The sequence below is a fragment of the Bos indicus genome, chromosome 26 (genome assembly GCF_029378745.1).
Source record: "Bos indicus isolate NIAB-ARS_2022 breed Sahiwal x Tharparkar chromosome 26, NIAB-ARS_B.indTharparkar_mat_pri_1.0, whole genome shotgun sequence".
Taxonomy (NCBI): domain Eukaryota; kingdom Metazoa; phylum Chordata; class Mammalia; order Artiodactyla; family Bovidae; genus Bos; species Bos indicus.
Window position 1 is genome coordinate 181,461 of NC_091785.1, and position 26,001 is coordinate 207,461.

The window sequence follows — 26,001 nt, forward strand, 5'->3', positions numbered from 1 at the left end:
CCAGGGTATCTTCCCAACACGGGGATCGAACCTGGGTCTCCTGCACTGTAGACAGACACTTTACCATCTGAGCCATCATTCACTAAATGCAAACCATTTCTAAAAATTAGAGTTCACTTTCATAAGACATCCAATCTGCTGTACTATGACTATAGATGACATATACATCATACTCACTTAATGTTTTTTTTTTTTTCTGATTTACACAAAGAACTAATATGGGACTTTAGGGGCCATATTAAAAAGATGGATTTCTTTTCAGACAATACAGTCTTTGATGTTAAATCACCTGCAATTAACTTCTTAAAGAATTCTGAATACTAGAGTATAAAGAAATTAATTAAAAAATAAAATACACATGAAATTTACACTATTTTTTCCATAGTCCTTTCATTATTGAAACTTCCTCATTCCGACTTTAATCTATGGTAGAATCACCGAGAGTAATTCGGTATCAGATGACATACCTGAGTTGCTATTTTCAGGAGAAGTTTTAGATATCTTTTCTTTATATTCAGAAATCAGTTGGCAAAAACTATGCATTGAAAATGCGATAAATAATATTTTAACACTGATACAAAAAACAAGTACCAAATTCTTAGATCATTTCAGACAATGTCAGAGATAATATCAAAACTTCAATTGTAGTATACATTTCAAGTTTCTAAGTTCTATAAACTTTTATTAAGTATGTAGTAAAGGAGAAAGTAAAGGTATATTTTCACCCTGCTTATTGAGCTTATATGCAGAGTACATTATGAAAAATACTGGGCTGGATGAAGCACAAGGTGGAATCAAGATTGCCGGGAGAAATATCAATAATCTCAGATATGCAGATGACACCACATTTATGGCAGAAAGTGAAGAAGAGCTAAAAAGCCTCTTGATGAAAGTGAAAGAATATAGTGAAAAAGTTGACTTAAAGCTCAACATTCAGAAAACTAAGATCATGGCATCCGGTCCCATCACTTCATGGCAAATAGATGGGGAAACAGTGACTGACTTTGTTTTTTGGGGGCTCCAAAATCACTGCAGATGGTGACTGCAGCCATGAAATTAAAAGACACTTACCCCTTGGAAAGAAAGTTAGACCAACTTAGCATATTAAAAAGCAGAGACATTACTTTCTGAACATAGGTCCATCTAGTCAAGGTTATGGTTTTTCCAGTAGTCATGTATGGATGTAAGAGTTGGATTATAAAGAAAGCTGAGCGCAGAATTGATGCTTCTGAACCGCGGTCTTGGAAAAGACACTTGAGAGTCCCTTGGACTGCGAGGAGATCCAGTCAATCCTAAAGGAAATCAGTCCTGGGTGTTCATTGGAAGGATTGATGTTGAAGCTGAAACTCCAATATTTTGGCCACCTGATGTGAAGAGCAGACTCATTTGAAAAGACCCTGATGCTGGGAAAGATTGAAGGCAGGAGGAGAAGAGGACAACAGAGGATGAGATGATTGGATGGCATCACCGACTCAATGGACATGATTTTGGGTGAACTCTGGGAGTTGGTGATGGACAGGGAGGCTTGGCATGCTGCAGTTCATGGGGTCCTAAGGAGTCGGACACAACTGAGCAACTGAACTGAACTGAAAGGAGAAAGAAAAGGAAGATGAAGTAGTCATGAAATCAGGGCAGTACAGCTCCAATAATTAACTAGATTTAGCTTGGCATTGGAGAATGTGATGGCACCTCACTCCAGTACTCTTTCCTGGAAAATACCATGGATGGAGAAGCCTGGTAGCTGCAGTCCATGGGGTTGAGAAGAGTCGGACACGACTGAGTGACTTCACTTTCACTTTTCACTTTCATGCATTGGAGAAGAAAATGGCAACCCACTCCAGTTTTCTTGTCTGGAGAATCCCAGGGATGAGGCAGCCTGGTGGGAGGCCGTCTATGGGGTCACACAGAGTCGGACACGACTGAAGCGACTTAGTAGTAGCAGCAGCAGCTTGGCATACGAAAAATCTCTCGAGCTTGCACATCCTACCTCTATAACCAACTGCTCTTTATTCCTGGAGGAGTTGTTTCTCTTCAGTTCAAAGTCCTTCCTCTACACAACTTGGATACTTACTATCATATTTCAAAAGAGGATTAATAGGATGTAATGAGATAATATACACCACAAATGCTTGCAGAAACAATCTAAGAGTGGAATAATTTCATCTTCAAGTTTATTGCTGTAACTACTTTGGAATTCCAAGTAAATCCCAATGTGTGCTTTTTCATACATTTAACACTCAAATGTTGCATGAAACTGTTATTAATTCTGGTGATTATCTGTTCTTTGTGGTTTGTAATTTAGGGAATCTCAGCTTTTAGATAATGTGTACCTAAATTTATTTATAACATAAGAATTCACTACATTAGAGAACATAATGATCCCCCATTATTGCAGCTAATTACACCAAGAGCAGAAAAATAATCACAGTCAAGACCTGGCCTGGACCACTACTTTTCCTTCTCTACCTACTCAAACTCTGAACCAGCAGATCTTTCTGACAATGATGTTTAATCTCCATGTTCCTCTCCAATTCACATGGAAGACATATCCCTACTCTTACAGTGGGTACTGACAAGTTCTAGACAGGGCTTACCTCTCTGAATTCCAACTATCTTACTTGAGATTTAGGGATTTCTGCTGAATGGGTTACTTATGGGGCAGATTCTGAAAACATTTAAGGTGGAGGAAGACAGAAATCCGTTGGAAGATTTTCATTATTACAGGAAACAGATCCCATGAGGGGCCAAGCATAATTAGGGAATCTCAGGCAAGCTGGGACCCACTACTCTGGGAAGGATGACAGGGAACCTGTGACCTAAGAACAGGTGCCCCCACAGGACAGAAAGCCACCTTGAGGTTCAAGTCAAGATACAAAGGAGAAAGGAAAGTCTGCTCAATCCCTGCAGGAGCACTTGACCCTCTCTGACAGCCTAAAATGGTCCCCACTGACATCTGCTAGCAGAAAAGATAAATAAAAGCCTCAAGGGCACCTCATCGTGAAGATCTAGGCTTCCATGTGGGCTCTACATAAGGTCTCTGAGTGAGGGGGGAAGCGAGGCCACCCAGCTGCCTGAACTGGGTGCTGGAGCTTTGTTTGCAGCAGACTGAGCAACAGCATACATATGAGAACAAAGGAGCTCTCATTCTGAAGTCGACGTGTGCATCACCTTAAAGGCTGGGGAACTTGGACCCAGAGGGGTGGCCTGGGAGCAAAAGTCAATCATGATCCCACTGCACGATGAGTTTTTTTTTTTTTTTTTCCTAATTTTATTTTATTTTTAAACTTTACATAATTGTATTAGTTTTGCCAAATATCAAAATTAATCCGCCACAGGTATACATGTGTTCCCCATCCTGAACCCTCCTCCCTCCTCCCTCCCCATACCATCCCTCTGGGTCGTCCCAGTGCACTGGCCCCAAGCATCCAGTATCGTGCATCGAACCTGGACTGGCAACTCGTTTCTTACATGATATTTTACATGTTTCAATGCCATTCTCCCAAATCTTCCCATGATTTTATTAAAGGTCTTTATAGAGCCACATCCAGACTCCACATCCAGCTGCCAAGCAGACCCTGTCAAGACCAGCTGTAGCAGCAGTGCTGCAACAGTAGAATCAATGCAAGGAACAGAATGATGATAAGGAACTATTTTTTCCTCTCCAAATGACTGGTGGAAGAGGACTGTTTCGTTGACCTTAGGGAATCCTCCAGGTTCTTGGAAAATTCAAGCAGAAGTGCACAGAGAGGCAAGCCCTCAAGGGAAAACAGGATTTGCTGTTGAAATAAATATTTCAAGAACCAAAGAACTAGTCAGAAATATCACAACTGTGACACTGTTCATACGCCATAACAAGAGGTCACACTTGGAATGAAATAGCTAATGTCAAGCTTTCTAAGGATCAAGATCTACATGTCCTGAGATAAACCACCCCGAGCCCACAGCCAAGAGTCACTAACTGCCTTTTGCTTGGCTTTAAGCTCTTGAGGGGGAACATCTCACCACCATTCTCCAAACTGCCTGCACCAAACTGGAACTCTCACTGGTCACGTAGCAAGTAACAGTTAGAACTGGCATTTTAATGTGAATACTTACGTATTAAAACCACTAATAACAGCATATTTTTCTGCAATCCATCCAAAAATATCTTGAGAAAAGATGTCAGCACCTTGCTGAAGAAGAAGTCTGACAACATTTGTTGATTCATACTTGACAGCAAGCATGAGGGCTGTTCTAAAACAACAGAGAGATGACTTCAGCCTCAGGAAGTTGAGTTGACTAACTTAAACAGTTAATTTGATATGCTTTACCAAGTGAATGCCTTGCCCTTTCATGAAGAACTGACCATTTACAGGCTCAAGTGTTCATCTTTGCAAATTACCTCCAAGGCTAAAATGAAAGGACAGAAAAGAAGCCTCCTGTCCCACTGGGATGCCAGGTAGCAGCACTTACTATTTCAAAAGTCCCTGATGGGGACTTCCCTGGTGGGCCAGTCGATAAGACTCCAGGCTCCCAGTGAAGGGGGCCTAGGTTCCATCCCTGGTCAGGGAACTTGATCCCATATGCTTCAACTAAGTGTTCCCACAACTAGGACCCCACGTAGCCAAATAAATAAATGTTTTTTAAAAAAATAATAATAAAGTCCTTGATGGACAAGAAACGATGCTGAGGTCACTTATCTGACGCAGATGACTATTTAAGGGTTAAATTCCCTATTTCCTCCTTAGTCTGATATATTCGGCTTCAAAGTCAGCTAGAGGTTGGGTTAAGGAAAGGCTACTTGCAGGTTTAAATAAAAAATATTAATAATGGGAATAAAAATAGTCATGGTGGCAGTTAAGGATGTGGACAAGAATGTGCTAGGTGCTAAAAATGAAATACTATATATAAAATCTTTCTTACACAGAAGCACCTTTGAAAGATGCATTACTATTTGCCTTTTGTATCAGGAAACTTATTTGCTGATGATAACCCTAATCAGTAGGAAACCTAGGAGTTGAACCTAGCCTGAACCTAAAGCCCATCATTTTCATCTGTATCATTCACCTCTGACTTGTCTTTGTTAAAGGAACTGTTTATCTGATCAAAGCTATCTTTCCTGCTTCTACCTGCATTAAAAATGAAAATATCAAAATGTACTAAAATGAGAAAGGATAAAAACTGATGAGCCCACAGGATCTGGTGACTGTGAATAATAATCACCTTTTTGTGGCTGTTGTTATTTAGTCACTATGTTGTATCTGACTCTTTTGTAACCTAGTAACATCAGCATTCTTCAAACAAAGTAATTTAAAACACTGGGACGACCCAGAGGGATGGTATGCGGAGGGAGGAGGGAGGAGGGTTCAAGATGGGGAACACATGAGAAATAAAGGAATAAAAAAAAAAAAGACAAATAAAAATTTACAAAGTAAAATAAATAAATAAATAAATAAAACAGTTATCCAAAAGACAAAATCAAGTCTTTTAGTTTTACTATGCATCTTATAAAAATATATACATACAAAGTAGAGGTTAAATAATTCTTTTAAAAGAATTAAGAAACTTGATACTGTCATGAGGTAAACTCAAAAGCAGAATCCATATTTCACAAAGCTAATAAAACTAATTTGAAACACCTCAGCTATTACAAGATCAACCAACCAAACAAAAAGAGGTTGCATATGACATTGGTCAATATTATAAAGGGATATGAATCCTGCTATATATTCCTGCTATATATTGTTCATGATTCATGATTCAATCAGAATAATTGATTTTCTACCTAAGTAGATCACAAATGAATCCTCTTATTCATTTAATCTTGATATTACAATCCTAGAACACCACTAAGGGTTTTAAAAAGAAAAAGAACAACAGTACCTTTTCATCTTATTAACCTCATGTATATTTGCTTCTTTCTTTACTAAAAACTCCACCATTTGCCCTCTCCTTTCACATATTGCAAGTAACAGTGGTGTCAGGCCATCCTGTAAAACAGGGAAAACCATTTCTAATGTACACAGTTAACCTATTTCTAAACTGAAATTAAAATTGTGCAATAGATACTCTGAACTTAAAAATAAAAGTCAGAAATTAAATGAAAGAGAGCTCCCTCCTCATTGCCCTGTGCATCTTCTTTCTCTTTAATATGCTCCTCCTCTGGGCCTTCCCTGGTGGTCCAGTGGCTAAGTGTCAAGCTCCCAATGCAGGGGGTGCGGGTATCATTTAGCTACTCTATCAACTGCATATTTTAGGGACAATGCTGAGGCAGAAATATATAATACTATCTGTAGCATGCATAACCTATCCATGGATGACCATGAGTAAACTCAAAAGGTTTACAGACATTCCAGTGGGAATATTATTCTCTACATGAACATGCAAAGAGAGAAACTTTTTTTTTTTCCTTTTTCAAAAATTCAACTGTGGGAACACTGTTTTACTGCTTTCTCAGAAATGTCTCCTGGAATTTAACCTTACTCATTTTCTCTCCCTAGCTTGCTCTTTCCACCGCCCTTCCTTAAGTTAGATGTTCTGGTTGAGAGGTCAGCATTAGCTAGATGCTAACTACATGCAGAATGAGCACCCCCCCACACACACACCTTATCTTCAAACACCCTTCTTGATGACTCTCATGTGATTACCTCCAGACCACCAGGAGGAAGCTTCCAAAATCCTAGAGTTCTGGTGTCTGTCTTGCTTTACTGCTTTTAGTTAAAGATTGCAACATAAAATTACCAGTAAATACATGCTCAACATTTTCTTAGGGACTTGCTCTTCCACCAGCTCTCTCTGCATTGTCTCTTATAATCCTGTGTGTTTGTGAGAGTTATTCAGTGCAAAACCACCACAACCAACTTAAAAATTCTAATTTGAAAAATTCAATCCCATTTTTAAGATATTTTTTAAAATATCAAATCAATTATAGATTAATTAGACTGTTTTCAAAAACCTTCAAATATTTATCAAAATAAACTATCAATCAAAAATTGGAAACTCAAATGCTTATGGATGGAAAGCTGATGACCTGATTAAGTGAAAAAGCCAGGTGAGACTGGGAACCCCGAAAACACATGTCCCACACAGAAGGGGTGGCCTCTGAACGCAGACCAAACAGTAGGACGGGCTCAAGGGGGTCCAGATTTGGTCCTTGGAGAAGCCTGAACTTCTGCATGAGCCTCCTAAATTTGAAATGTTGACCCAATGTATGGAGGTAAATTAATATATCCAAGGGCCATGTTTGGTTTATGGCCCACGTTTTGTTTTATGTTTGCTGTTTCCAAACAGGTGGGTATAAAGCAAATATTTGTATGTGAACCTTTCCTTTCTTTAGTATCATATGTTTCACAAAAAAACTGGGTCCCAATATGTAATAAATATGGCTATTAAGACTCATAATTCAATTAAACATAAATTCTTTTTAAAAGACTCATAATTCACAGTCAAGAATGTTTCCACTGCCTGTTGAAACTACAATCTATCTCTAGAATTCTTCTAGATTGTTCATAAAATGGATCATGTGTTTCCAAGCCTGCTGAAAATAAATGCTTAAAACAATTCCCCTCTGTACTGTTACTAACTTCACGGGTTTTAAAGCTCTCATCTGCTTATGCCAGAGATCAGGAATTCTAACAGACACACTGCAAGAGTCTGTCCTGAGGCTGACACCAAAAAAGGCTCATGAGTTACTATTATTGTAGTCAGGAAAACCCTGTTGGTAATGAACATCTGTCGACCTAATGACCTGGATGATAAGTGAAGGTGCAAAATCCTTAAAGGGTCAGACTCTACAGACAAAGTGACTTCATCATGAGCAAATAGCTAAAGACTCTCGGAGTGTCACTGAATGATGAGTGGTTGAAAGGAAAAGGAGTTATCATTCAAGCCCATAGATATTGCCAAAGATACTTCTTTTAATGTCTCAAGCACAGGGGCAGAGAAAAAGTCAGTCTAATATTGTTGGAAAGAAGGGAGCTGATGGAAGTAGCTAGCACTGATCAAACTCCAACACTTTAGGAGACTACTTTCTTTTGTGAAGGGTGCATTTAGAAATTACATGTATTCACTCTATAGTTATTCATCAAGGATTCGATCAGAATCTCAAGGGAATAATTCTAAATACACACGTCTAAGCGTTCCTCGATTTACTCAGTCAAAATCTACAGCAAACAGCCTAGGCTTATACATTTTTAAAATAAGTTTTCCTAAATAATTGTGGTTCACCAGCAGAATATAGCTGAGAATTACTGCAGCAACCACTCCAGTCTCATCTCTTACTCACACAGCCAATTCCTTCTCTTACGTAAAGGTTTGAATAAAAAAGAAAAGCATTAAGAGGCAAGAGTCATCAAAACTACAATTTTTTAAAAAAAATTTTCCTGGGTAAACAGTGGTAGAACAGGGACTAGTAAACCCCAAAGGCAACCTGATCTCATTATTTATAAACCCCTTACTTCCTTCCCATCAAGACATTCTAGATGGGAGAGCAGAGTCTAGACTCTTATCTAAGTGGATGGTTCTGCCAGAATAGGATAATATCAAGTAGTTATTTGTTCTTCTCTCTTAATTCCCACTTAATCACCAACTGTTCACTGTCAGTCTGTTTTGATCAGAGTCTTCTTAAAACTGGCACCTAGGCAAGTTTACAATTCACTCACACTCTTTTTCAAAATAACAACTATTATCCCTGAAAACTGAAAAGCATATAAGAAATATATAAACTGAAGGGAATAAAAAGCACAAACCAAAATCTCAGGACTTCCATCGTGGTCCTGTGGCTGGGTCTCAGTGCTCCCAGGAAAGAGGGCCTGGGTTCTACCCCTGGTCATGAAACTAGATCCTACATGCTAAAACGAAGCCCAGCTCAGCCAAATAAATAAATATTAAAATAAATAAATCCTCTTCTTGGCATTTCCCAACTGCCAAAATTCCAGCTTGACTTGCACTTTTCACTTGCTTGTTCCTTTTCCTTTCCTTTTACCCTCTTAAGACTTGGGAAATGAGAGAGAAACTGTGTTTATATAAACCATTTTTCATGAAATGGGAATTTGTGAACAGCAGCAAGATTTCTAATATGTTGTAAAATGCTTTCATTATGTTTGAATTTTAAGACAAAGTCTACTGAGGCAAATTTTGCTTTACTGTGTTATTTTAGACTGATTAAACAAAACAAAACAAAACCTTAAGTGGGGGAAAATATTTGGAAAATGTTTTACCTTTAACAAGTGCAGTGTTATCATGAATACCAGCCATAAACGCATAAAGGAATGCTTTACTCTCTAATGCTTGAGAAATATCATGATTTAAAGTGAAATCTTAGACAATTTGGTTCCTTCAAAATACTTTCACTCAGGGAAGGCTGGAGCTTCCAAAGAAGGAAAACTGAGCCCACCTGTGAGAGTGGAGGGAGTTCTTGGTGGGGCTGCAGCTGCAGGACATCATATGTGTCCTGGAGAAAGTAGGAGGGGCGGCTTCGCCACCACCAGCTCCACACGCACAGCTGCAACCCCACAGAGCTTGTCCCCAGTGCTGAGCATAGGAGACCCCGAGGTGTACCTCGTGAACCAAGTGGTCACCAGCACAAGTGAACACCCTTGCTGGGAGTCAAACATGACCTGACCCTCTTGGCTGGATCTCAGAACCAGGGTCCTGGAGGGCTCAGGGCTCCAGGCCTGCTGCCTCCCAGGCCCACTTGCACTCACCCAGCTCCCCCTCATGGGCACTGGATCTCCTTCCTCGTCCCACCCACTCCCAGGGGCACCCATTCTTTGAGCCCTTGGAAGCAGCCACTTCTCACATCACTTCACTCCCCCCAGGTCTTCATCATTTGTGGGCTCTGAGTCTACCACCCACTCGTGGGCACGTTCTGATGGTAAATCTTCCTTCTGGGGTAGATGGCTGGCTGGGAGACACAGTTTTGCCCTCTCTGTGAGCTCCAAAAATTTTCCCCTTTCAGTGGCTTTGGAGTTGTTTCCACGGTAACAGGGCTTGATGGACACTATTCAGTTTACCTATTTACACATTTAGAAATAAAACACTTCTACTCTTGCCTGGAAAATCCCATGGATGGAGGAGCCTGGTAGGCTGCAGTCCATGGGGTCACAAAAAGTCAGATACGACTGAGCGACTTCACTTTCACTTTCCAGTTTCATGCATTGGAGAAGGAAATGGCAACCCACTCCAGTGTTCTTGCCTGGAGAATCCCAGGGACAGGGGAGCCTGGTGGGCTGCTGTCTTTGGGGTCCTACAGAGTAAGACAGGACTGAAGCGACTTAACAGCAGCAGCAGCAGTTTAAAAAAATGCCTTGCAAATATTTTGTAAATAAAGTTAGTTGAAATATACCTTGTTCCTGGCTTCTATATTGGCATCACAGGAAAGCAGCTTTGCTGCAAGTGATATATTCTGGCAAAAGACAGCGAAGTGGAGCGCCGTGTTTCCACAGACGTCCATGGCATTTGGGTCGGCACCATGCTCCAGCAGAAGAGTCGCACACTCGTCTTCTTGGCATGCTATGGCCTGTCAGTGATGCACCAAGAAACAGAGTGTAAATTCTAGAAATTCCAAGTAAACAGTCGACAAGCTTCACTGGTTTGCTATATCTTAATGAGATGAATTCACTTTTAGTCTCAGTAGTTAAATCACATCCACCTCATGTGGACACGGTTCGCTGCCCCATACCTTCATCAGTGTTGTCCTGTTTTCATTGTCACAGAGGTTAAGCAGGCATTTTCTCTCCAGGAGCAGAGTGACCACCACTGAATGGACATTGGCACAGGCCAAGTGGAGGGCAGTCCTATGAAAGCAAGAGGAGTTTTCAGGAAACTGTAGTGTTACTGTTTCAAAACAAATAATTGTTCCTGTGATTGAAAACATTCAATAGCATGCTATTCCTATCCCTCTAAAACAAATATTTCATTTCCTTCTGGAGAAAGAACATTATATATTAGCATTAGCTCTTCTTAACACAGTAATGAAAGAACAATTTACTTGAATAGAATGGCCATGATCTCGAGTTTCAGCTCAAGTTGGGTTTGAATTTGACTTTCACTCTGTCACTTAGCTGTCACTCAGCCTCTCTGAGCCTTAATTTCCTCATCAACAAAATGGAGAGAGAGAAGTAGTTCTCTCACAGGACAGCACTGCGACACTTAAATGAGATCCACGCAAAGAGTTTAGAACCATTCCTGGCACAGGTAACAGCTCAGTAACTGTTAGGTAATATAATCATACTTATTGCTGCTGCTGCTAAGTTGCTTCAGTCGTGTCTGACTCTGTGCGACCCCATAGATGGCAGCCCACCAGGCTCCCCCATCCCTGGGTTCTCCAAGCAAGAATAGTGGAGTGAGGTGCCATTGCCTTCTCTGATTTTACAAGGACAACATCTCAATGAAGTCAAAGGATATCATACCTACTTTGCAGATACATTTTGAGGATTAGAGACAACACTATGCTTCAGTGATTCTAATACCTTCAATTTCTGACATTTTAACGTCTCTGACATTGGAATGAAATTTATAATTCACAATGTCTGTACCACTATAATTGGTGGCATTTTTGTTTGTTCATTTCTCATTTTTCCCATTGATTTAATTAACATAAGGTCTTTTTATCTAAAGTTGCTTCTTTTTAATTAAAATATAGATGATGCATAGTACATATGATTATATATTACAGGTACACAACATAGTGATTCACAATTTTTATAGGTCATGCTCCATGTAAAGTTATTATATGATATTTGCTATATTCCCCATGTTGTACAATACATCCCAGTAGCTGGCAGGATTTTAGTTCCCCCACCAGGTATTGAACCCTGGGCCCACAGCAGTGAGTCTTAACCACTAGATGACCAAGGAACTCTGTAGACTCCCTTGACTTCTGAAAAGGCTGAAAGTTGTCAGAAAATATCAATCCTCAAAAAAAATTCTAAAAAACAAAAATTAAAAGTGAGAAATCATTTTTATCTGTGCCACATTCCTATTAGTGCCAAAAAGACAAGCCCTGTCTGCTAAGCCGACTTGCCTATAGACAGATTGATCTACAGAGAGTTTTAATTTTTTTATGTTGTTAAAATGTTAAATCAACATCCAGATTTCTTTTCTTTCTTTTTCTTTTTTTTTGGTGTGTGCCGAAATCCAGGAAACTCCAGATTTCTTACTTTTGAAATCATTCTTAGAAAGATGTTTAAGGTGGGAGGGAGGCTCACAAGGAAGGGGATATATGTATACTTACAACTGATTTATAATGTTATACAGCAGAAAACAACACAACATTGTAAAGCAATTATTCTCCAATTAAAAAAGAAAATAAGGTTAATAAACAGTAGAAATAGAAAAAACAGAAGGTCTCTGTCAGCAGATAAAAAAATGTATAAATAGGAAACTGAGTTTTATTCTGGTACTTTTCTCACTGTGCATATTTGAAATCTTTGATCCATACTCTATCTGAAACTTTTTGGTGAGATAAAAATTGAGTTACTTTTATCTTTTACCAGGTTATTTCTCCACCATCTACACACAGTTTATCATTTCTAACAGAAAAGGTCATCATTTTCAAGTTCTAAAGTTTTACATATATTTGGGTGTTTGGACATTCTGTTCCATTCATTTATTTATCTCTTCAGTTGTTAGTAAATGAACACTTTGTGGGCACTTATAGCACATTTTGATATCTAGAAGGGCAAATCTTCCTCTACTATACAAAACTTTTCATTTCATCACAACAATTAAAGACAGCATATGTAACCCAAAATCTTTAAAACCATGAAATGTTGATTTGCTTTAAATATAGAAAGACCATACATCTAAGAATATGTCTTCCTATTCAAGGACACAGCCAGCTTCCTACTTCAAAGCTGTCTTCTAAGGTCCTTTAGCAAAGAACACATATTTCTAAGTGTACACTGATATAAAATGGATATTGAATTGTATCTGAAGAATTTTTAATCCAGAAGCTGATTTGGCATGGGAATTATTTTGCTCACTATGCAGTTTTCTGAAATATATAACCTTACAGTATAAAAAGTATATACATTAAAAATAAGATATTGACAACATCAGAAATCTGTCCACTACCATGATCCACAATAGGCAATCCATGAGGAAGTGTTTTCATAAATCACAGGAGAAAAAATGTGAGATCCAGAAGGTTCAGAAGATTTCTTGAAGGCTATATAACCTGAGAGCTTTTACTCATGAGTACATCATGCTAACCCATGCAAATAAAAAGTAGGAAGAAGAAAGGAAAAACAGATGCTATTCGTGTTTCATTTCATTTCTGTGATTACCAACATTCAGTTAAATGACTTCAAAACTATCAGTAAAGCTCTATAAGGGGAATTATAAGTGGGTCCAAAACCAGCTAAGGCTTTTTGCTGCCTATAAAGTCTGCGGGGTACTGGATCCCAGGAGCCTTGGAGGGGAAACTCACAGGCGGGATCTCCGCCAGGACCTTCCACCCCGCTTACCTGTTCACGTTGTCCCTGTCATTCAGGCCATTTTTTCCCAAACAACACAAAGTGCAGCTTTGGCTACGTTGCCCACAATGGCAGCTTTGTGGATCTTTCTGAGGTCTTTGTCTCGGATGCGCTACCCGGGTTGGAAGTTGACTCCATGCCCGCTGTTTCTCACTGGGTTGATGGAGGAGCCAAAGGGTGACACACCCTTCTTACTCCTGAAGCCAAAAATCTTCTTCATCACAGAGCCTACAGACTCCAAACACACCTCACCTCTCCCTTGGCTCTTCACAGTCCCCTAAACCCAACACGAACACTACAGGCAAGCCAGAGCTGTCCGGCCACAACTTCCCAGCTGGGAAGCTCAACGGTTTGGAATCTTTCATCCCAGAATGATCGTTGCTAAGTAACACCTCTAAACACATTGCCCATGCACACAGAGGCCTGGCGTGCCAGCCTAGTGCTCATATGCAAGAACTGTAAGTTCATTTCCTGAAAGAAACAAACAATATCAATAAACCTTTACCTAAACTAAGGAGGAAAGAGAGGAAACTGAAATACAGAAATGAAAGTGACATTATAACTGTATAAGTGTCAAAATAACTATAGTATCCAAAGCAATTTACAGATTCAGTGCAATTTCTATCAAATTACCAATGGCATTTTTCACACAACTAGAACAAAAAATTTTACAGTGTGTATGGAAACAAAAGAACCCCAAAGAGACAAAGCAATCTTGAGAAAGAAAAGCAAGAGCTGACAGAATCAGGTACCCTGACTGCAGACTACTCAGCAAGCTTCAGTAATCAAAACAGTAGTAGCACAAAAACAGAAATATATTGAATGATCAATGGAACAAGACAGAAAGTCCAGAGATAAAGCTACATACCTGTGGTCAATTAATCTAGGATAAAGGAGGCAAGACTATACAAAGGAGAAAAGACAGCCCCTTCAATAAGTGGTGCTGAGAAAAGTCAACAGCTACATGTATAAGAAGGAAATTAGAACACTCCCTAACATCATACACAAAAATAAACTCAAAATGGCTTAAGCACCTAAATATAAGAGAGGTCCTGTAAAACTCAGAGGAGAATATAGGCAGAACACACTCTGACATAAATTACAGCAGGATCTTTTTTCATCCACCTCTTAGAGTAATGAAAATAAAAACAGAAATAAGCAAATGGGATATAATTAAATGTAAAATCTTTTGCACAGTGCAGGAAATCATAAAGAAGACAGACTACAACCCACAGAATGGGACACAATATTTGCAAATGATGCAAGTGACAAGGGATTAATCTCCAACATATTCAAACAGCTCAAAGAGCCCAATATCAAAAAACAAACAACCTGATCAAAAAATGAGTATAATATCTAAATACACATTTCTGTAGGGAACACCTACAGATGACCAAAAAGCACATGAGGGATGCTCAGAAAGGATGCTCTGCATCACTAATTAGTATAGAAATGCAGAAATACTATAATAAGGTATCATTTCACACTAATCAGAATAGCCACCATCAAAAAATATACAAACAATAAATGCTGAAGAGAGTGTAGAGAAAAGGGAATCCTTATACACTGCTTATGGAATGCAACTAGGTACACCCACTGTAGAAAACTCTATAAACGTTGCTATAAAAACTAAATACAGAGTTGCCAAATGATTCAGCAGTCTCAGTCCTGGGAGTATGTCTGAAGAAAACCATAATTCAAAAAGGTTCATGCACCCCAATGTTCACTGCAGAACTATCTACAATAGCCAAGACATTGAAGCAACCTAAGTGTCCATCAACAGAAGAATGGATAAAGAAGATGCACTATACACACACACACACACACACACACAATGAAAATGGAATATTACTCAGCCATAAAAAGAAATAATAATGGCATTTGCAGCAACACAGATGGATCTCGAAATTACAATACTAAGTGAGGTAACTCAAACAGAGAAAAACAAGTATCACGTCACTTCCATGTGGAATTTAATAAAAATAAACTTATTTACACAACAGAAACCAACTCAAAAGATCTGAAAATCAAATTATGGTTATGAAAGGGGAAACATGAGGGGAAGGACAAATTAGGAAATTGGGGTTAACATATATACACTATTTTCTAGTAGTCATATATGGATATGAGAGTGGTACAATAAAGAAAGCTGACTGCCAAAGAATTAACGCTTTTGAACTGTGGTGTTGGGAGTAGATCTCAAGAGTCTTTGGCCTGCAAGTAGATTAAACAAGTGAATCCTAAAGGAAATCAATCCTGAATACTCATTGGAAGGACTGATGTTGAGGCTGAAGCTCCAATACTTCAGCCACTTGATGTGAAGAGCTGACTCATCAGAAAAGACCCTTATGCTGGGAAAGATGGAAGGCAGGAGGAGAAAGGGGACAACAGAGGATGAGAGGGTTGGATAGCATCACTAACTCAATGGGCATGAATTTGAGCTAACCCCACAAAATAGTGGAGGGCAGAGGAGGCTGGCTGGCTGCAGTCCACTGGTCGCAGAGTCGGACACTACTGAGTCACTAACACTCTTTGAATATGGAAAACTTAACAGTGCTGGTTTTTAAATCACTTAAGTTAGCTGCAGAAAAAACACTTAGTATCAAAAGGACTTAGATACTACTGTTTAAAAGTAGTATTTTTTAAATACCATATAAATTTTCATCACACACACACACAAATATTTCCATTTAATAAAGATTTTCTCATCATGCTGAATGAGAAACAACTAAAATGTCATGAAAACAGTCTAGAAGGGAAATTTTTACTATTTATCTTTCAGATCATATATTTTTTTCTTCAAAATCTGTACATATTCTTGTGATGTTTTCAAAAGCAGGTCCTGAGACAGATTTGACCCATCTGTAGCTCCTAGAGGAGACAGTCCATAGGACTCAGATTCAAATTCAGTAGCAGCTATAAAGAAAAAGGATTACATTCTTTATCTAAAATACTTGAGTTAACTCAGTATTAGTAAAAAAAACAAAAACAAAAACAAAAACCTGAGACATTTCTAAGTGCTCTGAAAAATGAAACATATCTATAAATGACAGAAAACAAAATACAAGATTACAATTATATAATCAGCCCATGGTCCCACATGTGTCTGAGTATCAGAGCTTCTGGCTTTCTCAATCTTCATTCATTTACTCAATAACTGTCTGTTAAGGTGCTGTGACAAACACTGGACTTACAAGATGAAGGTGACCCACTCACCCTGAGAAATGATAATGCCATAAACTGTAAAAATAGATGAACAGACAATTTCCATACAGAGTCATAAATACTAAAACAGGTATACAAGATGGCCCAAGGAACACTAAGAAGGGACAGCCGGCTTTGTGTCAATATTGCCAGCTTTTTGGTGGAGGTGCTATGGAAGTAGCTACCTGAAGGACAGGAAAAAGTACAAGAGTCAGAGGGGAGGAGCACGTACAAAGACCAGAGGTGAGGAAACGAATCTGTGGGATTCTGAACAGTCTGGCTGGTTAGATGCATAGCTAAGTGGCAGAATAAGGTGGTAAAGAGATAAGGCCAACTACTTTGGAAGGACCCACATTGATGCAGGTGTTTGGAGATTTTCCTGAGGGCAAGAGATAAACTAGTGACAAAGTCAATGACACAGAATTTATAAAGTCACCCACCAAGTGACAGCTATGCAAACATAACTGCTTGAGTCTGGATGTTCTAGCCTTAACCACTACCAGACACTTGAGACTGATGAATTCCATGCTTTCTGAAAATGGTGTCAGGGTGCAGATTGACAGTTCCACAGCGATGGCAGTAGTAGAGAAAGGATACAGTCAGAAATAAATAGAAATGCATAGACCTTTTGAGATTATTTTTTAAACTATGGAACATGATGAATAAATGAGGAAGAAGAATAATTTTCACTATGACTGCTCATGCTTTCACATTTTTCATTAGCTATGTATAAGAAAAAAACTATTAAACATAGCATCTGTTATCCAAACAATGGAAAGAGATGCCATTTATTGTTTACAGTGTATTTCAGAAATCAATGTCTAAACTTAATTCATACATTTTGCCAACATACCCTCTCTCAGTTCTCTAGTTATACTCCTGTCCAACTCCTGCTGCATCTGAAATAAGTCAAATATTATTTATCTTTAAGTTAAGCAAGAGATATTATCATAGGAATGTTGTACAGCTTACTAAATGTGACATTTAAATAATACTTTTAGAGACTAGACCTAACTTGAAGATTACTTAAGTAGAAAAACAATCACATAAATAAAAGAAAATGCATTCCTACTTATTCGGCTTATAAATAACAGAGAACATATATATAGAGAACGTTAAACTGATAAAAAGTACAATAAATATCAGTCTATAGAGTACATATAATTTCAAAGAATTAGAGAATGATGCATGATCCTAGGAATGACCCACAAGATTACTTTCTTCTCCCCCTAACAGCTCCTGCACTAAATACATACTTCTGAGACCTTTATTTTGATTTCTAGGTGAGGATCCTGTTCAAATGGAGGAAGTAGTTTGATTTGAATGTTATTAAGGAGAACACACCTGCAATTTTCTTTAAACTTTTCCATTTAACAAAAACACAGAAAGGTGAGAAAATTATACACAGAACAATGTACCAGAAAGTTTTTATTCTAAAGGTGTTTAGTGAGAAGGATTAACACATAACTGTTAGTTTACAAACTATGTCCCATAGAAGGGGAAGGTCCCACAGGGGTCACTGCAGGGTTGAGAACCTGAGAAGTCACAAGTGCAGGACCTCTGGCCACTTCTTTGGTTAAAAGGCTTTATATTTATCTTTGTTTTATATAATATGGTTCCACACACACAAAAAAAATTGTTTTAAAGAAAGTTTGTTTTCTTTGGGGGGAAAAAAAAACTTTTTTTAAGGTATGAGAGTCATGATTTAGGCAAAGTTCTTAATTCTACAAAAGAAGTAAGAAAGCCAATGACTGACTTTCTTACTGAGCCCAGAGTCCTATGCCAGCTACTTCCTCAGATTAAGAAAAAACACATAGATTTTTAACTATAACACAGAGAAAATGAATATGTAAAACATTCTTACATAGTCCAGTAATGCTTGTGGCATGACATGACATAGTAGCTTTCTAACTAAATAATGTTTTAAAGGCAAGAACAAATTATTGTCAAACTCCTATATGTAGCAGTCATTTGATATAGTTAATTTATAAACATATATTTTTAAAAACACACATGACAGGGAACTTGAAGGAGAAAAGTTTCAAGGTGAGGACTTATACTCCTACCCTCCTTTTGAGAGGTGAGGAGATTTACCTAACTGGTGAGTTTGGGAGAAGGAACTTCTCCCAAAGTGCTTGTTTGGTTCCAAATCTCTACTTTGGAAAGGTGTATGTGCCCACTGCACCATGAACTTGGTTGTGCAGTAGACAGCCTGTGTCTGGGACGGGAATCAAGCATTTGCTTCTTCCTCTTAGGCCTGCGTGGGCAAGTGTCTGACTTGGGATGAAGTGTTTGGAGCCCCACTGTGACCACACAGCTAAAGCACATCCTCCAGTTTCACAGCTCTCAAGTACTAAGACCCAATATAGATGCAGTGCTGTGAAAGAAACCTTAATTGCTCTCCTACAATGGCAAGAAGCCAAGTGAGAAAACTGGTTGAGACTGCATTTAACAAGGGCTACTTTTCTGTGCATCACAAACATCAGGAAAACACCATTAAAACTATAAACCTGTGTGCACTGACTGAAATGGATATTTTAATCACAATGACTGAACAGTGAAAACTGGTTGCAATTTAAAGACTCCCCATCATTGCTATCTTAGATACCATTCATCCAGATGATGTAAAGATAGAGATAAAGTGAGCTTCATTTATAATGTTTAAATGTTTGAATTAAATACAAATCTAGAAATATTCTACAAATGCTCAGCAAGATTGTTTTTTTTTTAATTTTAAATAAAAATGCTATAGGTAAAATAGCAATTAAAGAAAATTACAAAAATGTCATTTTTGTAAGAAACAACAAAATTTCTGTAAGCAAATGACAAAAAATGTTAAGCGAAAACTGGAAATTAATGTTTTGGTTTAGTAATGTAAGTTTATTTAATTCATAAAAAGGATTTATCTATGATTCCTTTAAACAAAAGGCATCCATATGTGGTTAGTGTTTAGATGCCAGTGATTCACTTATGCTTAGAGGCAGAAAAACTTCGTTGGGTACTGCAGAGCTTGGAAATGATTATGAACCATTGCCAACTGAAATCAATTAGAAAGGAAGTGAAACATCTGAAAGAATACTTTTAGATACTAGGCAATAAGATTGCATTTCTAAAGTAGAATTTAAATGCAGCTTTTCAAGAAATTTAATAATTTAGTAAGTATTTCTTAACATCAAGAACTCTGGGACAAAAAAAAATCATAAAATGTCTGTCTCCTTTATTAGCACAGCTAATTATGACTTTTACTTAGTGTGCATTAAGTCAAATAAACAACCCAGAAGTTCACCAAATCAAAAACAAGGATCATTCATATCAGAAATCTGAAACCCAGTGGAGAAGAGATAATAGAACTAACTTTGGTCAAGTAATTCTCCATGCTGTTATTCGAAGGGCATGGAATTAAGGTAGAAAAACCTAGGTTTGCTCTTGGAGTAAGATTTGCATTGAGCACTAAAGGATTATTGAAATTCCCAGCCCAAAGGGTCTCCAGGACTGGCCTCATGCTAAGAGTGCCGAGTAAGGATTTGTTTTGCTCTTTCTCCACCTCAAGTTTGGTGCTGATCACTGCCAGCCTCTCATGAGTCCTGGGGAAGATGGAAAACACCAACTTAATGATTTGCATTTTTACAGTTGCCATATAGTAAATGGAATTCCCAATAAACCGTTTGAACAATGAAAACACAGAGCAGACCTCCTGTACACAATGATAGTTGTAACCTTGTTCTAAAGAAGTACACATGTGTCTTAGGGCTCCTCAAGTAACAAGTCACAGTTGGGAGAGGAGAGAAAGGGCATCAGAGAGAAAGGGAGGTGGCCTCACAGTGACACCTCCTGCCCTCTGGGACACACCTGCCTCCAGGAAACAGTTCAGGAATGAAGAAACACCCCATCCCACGAAGCTACTTTCAAGCATTTGCTTTCACCACCCTTGTATACACGTTTCACTCATGACCTGAGAGAACTTAAGCTTTTGCCTCTGAGGAATCATCTAGAGTCACAATCTAGAGGGGAGAACAAGAAAGTCAATGGGTGACTGAAAAGAGCTAAAACAGCCCCAGGAACAATTACAAGTATCCTCTGATTTTCCAAAGTTCACTTTATGTTACTTCACTTCTAGGAAAGGCCTACCTCAGCATCTGTTTTTGATAATCAAAAAAAAAATTTTTTTTTTGAAGAGACTTTTTGATTTCATATAAAAAGGTTCAGCGTACATTTTACAGTGAGAGGCATCACACTCCCCAAGCAGGGAGACTGGCCCCACTGAGGTCCTTCCCTGGAAGCCACACCCCACATCTAAGGGTCAAGTCACCACAACCCTGAACCCTAGATGGGAGCACCTGTGCTTCAGTTGTGCATATTCATTTTAGGCTTCAAGTAGCAGAACGTGCCCTCGGGTACCTGCTTCTTTGCTGTATGCTGTCTTGGCTTATGAAAGGCTTCCTAGGAATGCTCTGCTTACAGACAGTTGGGAAACCTGGACTAGGCACTGGAGGTGCCACCTGCCCTTTCCATCCTCCACACACCCACTCAGTAATGTCACCATACTATTTCTAGCCACTCTGTGAATTATCCTGTCTTTCACTCCTGGGTTAGTTGCCCCCAATTTCACAAGCATGCCTTTATGCAGTGTGCTACTGCTGCTAAGTCACTTCAGTCATTTCTGACTCTGTGTGGTAAAACTTAAAAGGACACAGTATTAATAGTTTGTCTTAGGCCGCCCTCTAGCAGTGACCATCTAGTTAGCTTTCACTTCCTACTAATCTCATGAACTGTGCTCTATAAAAGTTAGGCTTTGGAGACAAATTAATGAACTAAATTTACTTTCTGTAATTCTGTGTTTTGACTTACTTGTCTAGTTTACCTTCCAATGACTTTCTAACTTATAGTTCCACTAGGTAGAGTTGCTTATATTTTTCCAACTCTGCTTTATGAGAATCTTCTTGCAAAGTTTTCACCTTGGAGAGTTCAGATTCAAGTCTTTAATTCTGAGTTCCATCTGACTTTTATAGAAGCATTATTCTTCTCTTGTAACTGCTCTAAGTTCTCCAGAGAGCTGCTTGTATCTAAGGCAAATCTAAAAAGATAACATTTTTAAAATAATCATTAACATGGAAAATTATATTTGCTCCCTTTAGTTTTGAGTAAGTGATTCAGAAAGAAATTTTAAAGGTTAAAAAAAGAAAAGAGTAGAAGTTTAAAATAATTAACATCAATGTGAAGTGAATTAACTGTGAATTATAAAATTAAAGTGGAATTATTGTTATAGTGGTGCATATATAATCTGATAATTCAAAGAACAAGAGGATCAACTTAAAATTTTAAAAATTGAACAAGACAACTTAAAAATAATTCAAGAGGATGGTACCAGTTCTAAACCACAATATTTTCTTTTCCTCCTAGTAGTCTTGTTTTATACCAATTGGTCTTATAAATGAAAAGATTCTCTAGTGAGAATCATTCTGATAGGTCAATTTGGTGATAACTATGATGAAAATGGAAATATTTAAAGGGAGAAACAAGTGTCCCCTTCCTTCCAGAAAACTACCAAACCAAATGCTCTAAGGGAAGTAGAGGTAACACATAAGCTGTATAGATCCAAAACGTAATTTACAATGAGGTGAATTCAAGCATCATGACAGATGAACAAATTAACCTGCAAACATAGGTTGACTTCCTTTAACTTCTCTACGAGATCCTGTCTTGCCCTTTTGCCGAGGTCCAGCCCCGGCTGATCCAGGGTATTCAAAGGAGAGACGGCCTAGGCGACTATTTATTCATTTATTCATCAAAGATATAAAGAGTAATAGAATGAGGATAGCTCAGTAGGAAAATTCAGTGGAGAAAAGAAGCTGAGTAGCTTGGTTTACGCGGAAAATCAATATAACCCGTGACACCAGGTTAGCTCTGACCACGGAAGCCGGAGGCGCCCTCTTGAATAGCGGAAGGTGCCCCACCTTAGACACCTTCTCAAGTGGGTCTTAGAAGCCCAGGCAAATAAATGGTCGCAGAGGACCTCCGCGCTCCAGATGGAGACTCAGCTGGAAGTTAAAGGGAAGAATGACATGGGGAGACCAAGCATTGGTGAACAAGGCCCGTAGCTTTATTTTCAACAGGGGCTTTTATACCCTAAGTTACACATAGGGGCTGCAAAGTCAGCAGTTTTTGATCCTTATCAAAAACCAGGGTTTCTTTCCTGCAAATTTATCATATACAAATGGTTTAGGTGATTTACATCATCTTCTGGCCAGAAGGCCTATTAACATTTTATGACTCGTGACAAAGACTTATCAACAAAGACTTATTTTCCTAAGAGTAATTATTTTAAGGTTTGGCACCATCCTCTGAAGACAAAATTGCATTCCTATAGGGCGAATGTGTAATGGGTTTACAATAAAGGAAAGAATTTACTACCTTAAGGGTCTAAAGTTACTAACACCGAGGCCACTACTTATTTTTTCTACATACCAACTATATTAATTAATACATATTCAAGGATACAATACAGAGGATGTGAAAACTTGGCAACAAGCATTGGCTCATCAATGAAATCTTTTACTAGTTTTATTCTGATAGTTTCTAACTCTCTGAGAGGCTCTAAGCTATTTGAATATCTTAAGCTTCCCGCACCTCTTGAGGCTGGGAGACTGTAAACAATCCTATGCATAGCTGTAGAAGTCCAGGTAAACTTGTCAGGCGAGTTAGAGAGCCATTTGAGGGGTTTGGATTTAAACACTCCTAATTGCCCAGGAACTTTATTAATTGGAGCTGTAAGTTAACTCTTTGACAGAGAGAGTGAGATGGTGGTGGGGGACAGCCCCCAGTAAAGTCAGAGGTGAGAGCACAAAGCAATAAAGTAGGCAAACTCTGGTTTTTTGGGGGTAGATGCTTGAGAATATCTGGGGGGACTCCTGAGGCTCGATCCCGCCTTTGCGTATGCCGAGCCTCCTTCCTCATGACCTTTGTCATGAGTGGAATGCCTCACCAGCTCCCGGTACCCTTTCTTCAATCTCTCGTTTATACTGCTGTACTTGACTGTGTTCTATCATATTCATTTCTATATGACTTCTGAGGTGCACTACTTCTTGCTCCAACTTCTTTTTATTCTTCTCCAGTTTTTCACATTTCTTTTGCATTCCTTTCATAGATAATAACTCCTCTCGAAGAACTTGATTTTTTGTATCCAGGTGCAGACATTTTGAAGATGCAGTTTCCAGCTCTGCTGTACGATCATCAATCTGCAAGAAAGAACAATACTGTTTGGTAATGAGGTAAGTGGACTGAGCACAGCCTAACTCAAACCCAGGATCAAATAGATATGATGGTATCTGTATTGTAGAATGTAGGACCAGGGATTACTGAAAGACTCAAGAAAGAAGTTCAAATCACCAAGAGTCACAAAATATATTCTTCACTGTCATCATCTTTGTCACACAAAATTTGCACTTGATTTTACACTCTTTTCTATTGTTTTCTCCATAAAATGACTACAAGTCATCTACCTCTTAGTAGAATGTCTTTTACTCCTTCCCCCCATCTTAATGCCCCATGTTTTAAAGAAGCTTGAGGGACACTTTATTGAGTTATCTAGGATTGAGTTAATAAACATTTCCAAAAAGAAGATAGTGAAAATAAGACTCTCATTAATAAATCTTATAAATATGGATTCTAATCCCGTAAGTATTTTTCTGAGCTATGAATAGTTTTTTTTTTCTAATTTTAACTGCATTTCAAAGAAAAATAATTCAAAAGGTTAAAGAAATCCCACCTCCTAATAACTTAGTGAGATGATCCATACATTTTTCTGAACAACAACAACAAAAAAAATGCCTCATTTTTGTAACCATTTGTTACTTTTCACAGAACAGAACATACCAAACTAAAGAACAAACAAGATTTGCGGGAATTTCAGTGACACCGAGTTGCAAAGAACTTTCCTTTAGACAGAATGATTACTTGGTAAGTCGAGGTGAGTGGAGGTGGTGGTATTGAAACTGTCTACAAATTCGTTGACACTTTTCTCTGGAATTCCCTCCCCTTAAATATGTCCTGGGCTCAGTAACCGATTTCTCCTGGACAGAGTCTGGGGAAACTGACTTTTGCTCTGTGGGAAAGCCCACCCTTAGCATCAGTCACTATGCTGCAAAGAAGCCCAGAACACACTGAGCACCTTGTCAGTGCCCCCACTGACTGCCCCCAACTAATGTCCCATCCAAAAGCCAGCTCCAACTGCCAGACATGTCCATGAACTAATCTTCAGATGACCCTTGTCCCCACCTTCAAGACATCCCAGCTGATGCCGACTGGAAAAGAAACGTGCTGGCCTCATTCACTGAGCCTTGCCCCAACACAACTTTTTGAACAAAGTAAATGCTCTTTTGAGCCACTAGGCTTTGACGTGTTTTATTATACAATTTGCTGGCAATAAATACCTGGCACAGATACTGATATTAAAAATGCCATTAAAAAAGAACCAAAAGATGTGAAAATGCCTTTCAACCTGGAGGTAGGTGAGATCTGAATGGACTCAGAGAAATAAATGAAAACCCAAAGGGATTCTTGACATTGTAAACTGAATCCTGATGGCCCTTAATGAGGCTACTGGTGATAGCTTCTAGGCAAGAGAAGAAAACGACACTGAAACACAGGGGAAAGGAGACTCTTGCTATGAACCAGCTGAAAGTAACATCAATGAGAGGGATAAGCTATCAAAAAAAAGGGGGGGGGGAAAGACTATTAAATATAAAGGAACCAGGCTCAATTATATTTGGGTTCAATATCTGTTATCTCCTTTACAGCATCTCCACATGTCCAGTGGTCACATGATGCTAAAAGAGAGAAACAGCTTCTGGGCTAAGATCAAATCTAGGGTGCTGCCAGGAAAATATGTCTAAAGGTGAAGCCTGTAGACTGTAAAACCCTTCATTAAAACCCTGGAAAGACTTAAGGTGGTGCCTCAAATTAAAGACCTTAAGGGCATAAGAATTTTAAAGGCATCATTCTACAAAGCTTCACAAGAAGCTCAAGGTGCAGAGCTTCTCTCGAAAAATATTTTTGAGGGTAGCCTCTCCAATGACGTGAACCCCAATCCAATTCACGGGACACTAAAAGCTTTAAAGAGAACCCTGGGAGCAAAAAAAAAAAAAAAAGTGCTTTGCTTAACAGACACCAAGATATACAAATGAGAATAGGCCTTTGGGATTTTCTTAGAAGTTCAATAAAGAGGAAGCTGGCTTAAGAAACATGACTCAGCTACAGACAGAGGTCATTTCTTATGAAAAGAGCCCAGAGGGTAGAGCAAAGGAGAAACACTCCTATGGGCAGGACCAAGTCCTCATCTGCC

The 26,001-nt window shown here is 38.7% G+C and overlaps 1 pseudogene; it reads right to left on the bottom strand.

The window, feature by feature from the left end:
* Positions 1–13,796, bottom strand: part of LOC139179897 (ankyrin repeat domain-containing protein 26-like) — a 67,324-nt pseudogene extending 53,528 nt beyond the window's left edge.
* Between the last annotated feature and the right edge of the window lie 12,205 nt (positions 13,797–26,001).